This window comes from Agelaius tricolor, unplaced genomic scaffold (genome assembly GCF_023055355.1).
Source record: "Agelaius tricolor isolate 1412-34295 unplaced genomic scaffold, bAgeTri1.0.p SCAF_40, whole genome shotgun sequence".
Lineage (NCBI taxonomy): Eukaryota > Metazoa > Chordata > Aves > Passeriformes > Icteridae > Agelaius > Agelaius tricolor.
This window is the reverse complement of record NW_027269300.1, coordinates 2,852,222-2,858,854: the sequence shown is the minus strand read 5'-3', so window position 1 is coordinate 2,858,854 and position 6,633 is coordinate 2,852,222. Positions and strand designations below refer to the sequence as shown.

Sequence of the window (6,633 nt, the reverse complement as noted above, 5' to 3'; positions counted from 1 at the left end):
CTGGACTAGAGCAGCAATCACCCACACACAGCCCTGACTCCTCAGGGCCTGCCTGTGCTGCCCTGAGCCAGCCCTCAGAGGAAGAAAGGATCGGGTTCCAGCGCTGTTTTCAGCACTGTTTTACTCACCCTGAGCTGACAGCAGGATGCTGCTACTGCCTTTGCCTTTGGGAATTGGAGAACCTGGCTGCTCTTGTCCCTCTTCTGCTTGCCACTTGAAATTTATCTGTAAATCTGCAATTGCCCTTTTTGATCAGCGCTACCCAGAGTGCTTTCATGACAGTGAATTTAGGAATCCTTAAAATCAGAGGGGTTTGAGAAAGCTGCAAAAGGCAGGCCTCAGAGACAGCAGAACTGCGATTAGTGCTAAGTAGTAGCCATAAGATTTGTCAGCAGAAAAGTTGTATTAGAAGTAGAAAGTAAGGACAAATAGAACAATGGTTTTTGTATTAACGCTTGGTAGAATAATTCCCTAAGCTACACAAAAGTACATCTAACGAGATATTAGGAAGTTCTAAGCATGAGCTCTGTGCATTGTGTTTTAAGGCTTACAAGCAGGTATTGTATTCAAAATAAGCAAGCATTATTTTAACCAAAGGTACCTGTGCTTATCGTGGTTGGATAGAACTACTGTCAATATGCTTTTGCTTTGTGGGATTGGTAAAAAAACTTTTAAAGTAAGTTGTAACATTGAGTTCTTTGTCTGCTGCCGACGACACGAGCTGCTGGCATCTTCCCATTTTCATAACCATGTAATGAGACTGATGCTGGAAAATAAACAGCTCGAGACACGTTGCTCAGCAGTCCCATCCTGTTGGTGATTTGTACATAGCCCCTGGCTGGGAATTGGTGAACTCAGGCTTTTGGTCACAGGCATCATGATTAGCAGATCTTGAAATGCTTTCAAGTTCCTGAGCACAAAGTCAAGGAGAATTAAAGCAGCCGCACAGGCCACATTTGCAGTGCTCAAACACAGCCCTGCTGCTGCTGCTGAAATAGAATCAACTGACAAAGGCCATCACAGAAATTGCCTCTCAAGTGTCAAATCAAATGAAAAAATCCACCAGGAGAAAGAGAAACCAGAACTTCTTGACTGCCTCCATTGTTTCTTCTTCTGAGCAGCAGCAGCGAATGGAGATGCCCAGAGGTATTTCCAGCTGCTGCTGGTCCCAGCTGGAGCCCAGCCTGCTGCCCAGGCCCAGCGGGAAGCTGAGCCCAGCCCGGGGAGCTCCCGCAGTGTCGGGAGCTCAGCGCACGCGGGGCCAGGCCCAGAGCCCCGGGCACGGCCGCCCATTGCGGGGCAGCGGCGCAGACGGAATGTCCTGCGGCCCAAACCTCCTGCTCCTGCCACACAGCGCCAGCGCTCTCCCCCTCCTCCTCCTCTCCCAGCACGGCACAAATTCCAGCTGGGAGGAGGCTGCCCCAGAGAGGGCTCAGGCTCCTGCTCCAGCCTCAGTGTCCCTGCACAGGAACAGGGCATCTTTCAGACTCTTCCATAAGCTCAGGTCTCTCATTTCATGGGGAATCTGGGATGAAAATGGCCTTGTTAGGAAGGACAAAAGCGGAGGGAATGGATTGGAAAGTATTTAGGAAAAATGATCCTTTGTACAGCCAAAGTTCACCAAGTCATTCCCTGCATTTCTTCTTTTCAGATTCTTTCAGTCATCTCCTCAGAGGTCCAGCTTGTTCTGGTGCCTTTCATGAACTGATTGTACTCTTGATTTGTATCAATGCATGAGATGTAGAAGCATCTGAACTGAACACTGAAACAAACTCCCTCTGTCAGCCCATTTTCATCTTCTACATCACTTTCAAGATGTCCATGGGGGTGTTGGAATGATTATCACACAGCTCTCCCTTTCAGGCTGCAGGCTCAGGAGATTCTTTCTCTGCATTCAGTCAGGCTTGCATGGCCTAACAATTCCTGGGAGCCCATCATGTTTTCTTAGGGTAGAACAGTAACAATGAAAACCTCACCAATGGCACAAGTGCCCAACCCACAAGGAAAGGAAAGAACAAGCTGTAAAGTTCTTCAAACATTTGTCCTGCTTTGCTGCAAGAGTCGTGCTGCATGCATGGTGTGGAAAGCCAAGAGAAGCCGCAGCTGGTGGCACGTCTTGTGACAGAAGCTGCACCTGGTTCTCCAGGAAAGGTTCTTGGAAAGAGCAAACAGGACTGTGGACAAGATTCTGGAAGAACTGAAAGAGCTTTTAAGAAATGAAATGAAAACAGAAAGAAACAAACCAAGATGTTTTACTGTATTTATTTTTATGCTCTCCATTTCCATGTTGCACTAAGTCTCTATCCCATTAATTCCAAATGGATCTCACCTCTAAGATCCATGACTTGGCATGTTTAAGACACTGTCAAATACCATGAGCTCCATCCAGTTTGCCTTCCCGTTTGTTTTTATTTTTTTTGGAAAGTGGAAAACAGTGCTGGAGAGGTAAGTGCAGTGCTTGGGTCAGGTACAAATTCCACATTCAGGGAACGCTTTCCAATAGTGTTTGACCCTCAGCAGGGACAATGCACAGCAGTGACCGAGGGGATTCCTGTGCAGGAGTCCAGACTTTGGGTCTTGGCTGAATATGGCTTCAGTTGCAGTGGCAGCAGCGAATGTAGCGGCGGCAGCGGCAGCGAAAGCAGCAAAAGAAGCGACTTTGTCGACTTCCTCTCGTTTTGCCTCCCCCACAGTCCAGCACCCTGTCCCGCTCTCCCTTTCCCGGTGTCCCATCCTCTCCCAGTCTCTCTCTTTCCCCATGCCCGGCTGGGCCATGCCCCCGGCCCGCCCCCGGCCCCGGGCGGGGCTGCCCCGTGCCCGGCCCCGGGCGTCCCGCCGCGGTCTCGCCTCCGGCCGGCTCTGGCTGTGCTGGCGCTGGCGCTGCCGGGCGGGCATCAGTGCCTGGGGCTGGGGTGGCATCGCCTCCCTTTGGCTCCACCTGGCCCGAGCCCAGCCCCAGCCCCAGCCCCGGCTCCTCCCGGGGCCCGTGGAGGACACAGGCGGCGCGGCCGCTGCCGCTGCCTCCGCTGCGGCTTGCCCGGCCCGAGCTCCGCCGCTCGGCAGCGCGGCCACCGGCCCTGAGCCGCCGCTGTCCCGTTCCCGGGAGCGAACGCCTGGGCATGGCCGGCCCGGGGCGCTTGAGGGGCGCTGGGGGGCCCTTGCTGGCCCCAGGCCGAGCGCTGACAGCCGCGTCCCGCCGGCAGGGAAGGCGCAGCAGGCCCTGAAGGAGCAGGACAGGCTGGGCTCGCTGCTGGGGCGCGGCGGCTTTGGCAGCATCTTCGCGGCCACGCGGCTCTCGGACGGGGCCCGGTGAGCGGCGGGGCCGGCGGCGGGCACAGGAGGAGGGGGCGGACGAGGAGGAGGGCGGAGGATGGGGCTGGGTAGCGCAGGCGGCGAGCTGAGCCCGCTGCTGCCCTTGGCTTGCAGGTGGCCATCAAAAGGGTGCCACGGAAGCGCGTCCGGCACTGGGGCGAGCTGGTGAGTGAGCGGGGCCAGCGGCAGCAGCCGGGGCTGCCGGGCGGGGATGAGCCAAGCCCTGGCAGGGTGGAAGCCGCCAGGACCGCCCCAAGGGAGAGCGGGCGTGGGGCCAGCGCAGGGCGCAGAGCATCCCGGGCTGGCTGAGGGCTCCCCGAGCCCCGGCACGGCATCGGCCCCACTGAGGGCATCGTGCTCCTCCCGCAGCCCGACGGCACCAGCGCACCCCTGGAGATCGTGCTGCTGGCCAAGGTGTCCACTGGCTTCCCTGGTGTGGTCCAGCTGCTGGAGTGGCTTGAGCTCCCCAACAACATCTTGATGGTGCTGGAGCGCCCGGAGCGGTATCAGGACCTGCAGCATTTCATTGGGGCACGGGGGTTCCTGCCCAAGGAGGTGGCGCGGGAGCTGTTCCGCCAGGCGCTGGAGGCCGTGTGGCACTGCACCAGCTGCGGGGTCCTGCACAGGGACATCAAACCAGAGAACATCCTGCTTGACCTGCACACCGGGCAGGCCAAATTGATTGACTTTGCCTGTGGCACCTGCCTGCAAGAGACAGCCTACACTCACTTTGCAGGTGAGCCCACGCAGGGGTGTGCTCCTGGTCCTGGCATCTCATGGCCCAACATTTCACAGCCCTAACTGGGTGTGGCAGCAGGGATTCTCTCTTTTGCAGCCCTTCATGGCACTGAGTCTTCAGCTGAGTTGCTTTTGAGCAGGGCTGAGTAGGGAACCAGCTTCCAACCCTGCTGGCAGCTTTTGCCCACCACTCTGCCCGGAACTGGGGCTGGGGCAGCCAGCCCAACAAAAACACCCGTGGGTAAAGGTAGCAGAGAGGGGGAAGCGGAACCTGTGCCCCAGCCAGTTTGGTGTTCAGGTGAGAAAGGGCTTGGACTGCTCCACTCCCCTGGTCTGTGTTGGGTTGATAATGTTTTTTGGGGCAATGCAGGCAGGGATAATGATGTCATGGTATTTCACCAGCACTGAGTGGGTTCTTCCTTATTATGGTCGGGCCTTGCCAGGGCTTTCGCTGCCCTCTTCCAGAACCAGTGGCTTCTTTCCCAACCCCAAGTCTGTACACAAGTCCCAGGTGCTGGCAAGAGGGCAGTGGGTCACCCCGTGTGCCACTGGGGCAGCCCCCGCACGCCCAGGGATGCTGGGGCCAGGCTCTGGGAGCAGCAGCATCCCCCTGATGAACTCCATCTGTATTCCTTAGGAACACGGTCATACAGCCCCCCGGAATGGAGCCACTTTGGCTGGTACTATGGCAAGCCAGCTACCGACTGGTCCCTGGGCATCCTGCTGCACCAGATGGTCTGTGGGGAGCACCCTTTCACCACTCCAGAACATCAGCTGGGACCATCAGCTCTCGCTGCCACAAGGGCTCTCTCAAGGTGGATCCTCATCTCTGGCCATGGGGGGAATCCCAGTGCTGGGAGACAGCAGCGGGCTCATGGGTATCCCGCTCTGGCAGCTGATAAGGAGGTGGCACATGTCCTGCTCTCCTGCTCTCCTCCAAAACAGGGAATTGATGGGAAAGCTTGGATCCAGCTCTGAGCACATCCAGCACAGCCTGGGCTGAAGCTGAAGCTTCTGTGTCTCCTGTGGCACACCAGTCCAGTGCCCTGTGTGGGGAGCCCCAGCCCCAGAGCACAGCACACAACAGTGCAGTCCGGGCTGCAGCAGCTGCCCTGCAGCCCTGGCTTGGCTGTTTGTGGCAAGGGAATGCTCCCTGTGTCCAGCTGTCCCTGCAGGATGGCCCCAGGGCAGAGCCCAGCCAGGCTCCCACTGCAGCCCCTGGAGCTTGGGGCAGACAGTGCTCCCAGAGCTGAGGTTCCTGGGGAGCACCCGGAGCTGTGCCTTGCACTCTGTTGCCGTGTGTCACAGTGCAGGCTGGCTCGTGCTGTGTGAATGTACCAGCCCTGGTTTGACTGCCAGGGGCCTCGCCCAGTCACATCTCTCCCAGGGCTGCAGCATTTCACTGTCCAGAATCTAACAAGGCATAGAGATCAGAGCAATGAAATTGACTGGGGGTGAGCCACGAGCCCGGGCTCATGGCTCACCCATGAACCTGATGGCCGCCGCTCGCAGGGACTCCAGACTGGGTTTTTCAAAGGCCCTTTAGAAGGAAGGGATTGAGAATAAACGCTCTCTGTTTGCCACATGAACATCGGGGTGAGTGCTCTCTCTGTCTCCAACCCACTCCTCCTCCAGCCAACATTACAGCCACACACTCCCTCACACATCCCCCTCGTGCCTTCCCACTGCCGTGTCCTGTCAGGGCTTCCCGGCCCCTCATCCGTTCATGGCCCCATCCCCTCAGGACCTGCCCCAGCCCAGCCAAGCTGCCCGGCAGCAGCGCCGCAGCCCCACAGCAGCTCCAGAGCAGCCCCAGCCAGAGGCAGCCAGGAGCCCTCAGCAATCCAGCCAGCAGCACACGGGCAGGAGGACACAGAGGGCGCTTCCTGCCTGGCCCAGGGCTTGTGGCCATCTCCAGGCACCGCTCTCACAGGGATCCCCGCAGCTCCAGGCCCGGCCCAGCCGCTCTGTCACCAACACAAAGGCTTCCGCAGAACCACCAAAGGCCAAGGGGCTTCTGGCCATTTTCCCTGCAACAATGCACGCCTGGGCAGCTGGCCCAGCCCAGGCACCCTTGTCCCCCTCTTCCCCTAAGCCCTGCAGAGCCTGGGTAGCAAAAGAAAGCTTCTGGGAGTCTGTGTATTATAACAAACTCTACATTCATCTACTAAAGAAAAACCAAAAAGAAGAACAGAAAAATCTGAAAGAAATGGAAAATTCCCCCTGGCTCAGGTGGTCCCAGCAGACAGAGCCTCTGGCATCAGCTCTCTGCAGAGCTGCAGCAGCGCAGCCAGCCGAGCACCGAGAGACGAGGCTGAGTCCTCCATGCCCTGCGGAGCTGATCTTGCAGCCTCTGGAAGACGGAATATGGCTCACTCTGCAGTGCCTGGAGGACATCCAATGTTGCAAGTGCCACGATTACACGGCACTGCTGGTGTCCTCTGTCAGGTGTTGAAGGGCTGAAAGAGAGAGGGACAGAGCCATGGTCAGATGCCGCATCTGCGGGGAGCCGAGGAGAGCGCCCTGGCAGGGCCATGGCAGCCGGCTCTAGCCATGGCCAGGAGGGAGCAGGCACCAAGGGGA

General features: G+C 57.8%; 1 pseudogene; it reads left to right on the top strand.

The window, feature by feature from the left end:
- The first annotated feature begins 2,758 nt into the window (after window positions 1-2,758).
- On the top strand, window positions 2,759-6,368 carry LOC139603686 (serine/threonine-protein kinase pim-1-like; annotated as a pseudogene).
- Window positions 6,369-6,633: the final 265 nt, after the last annotated feature.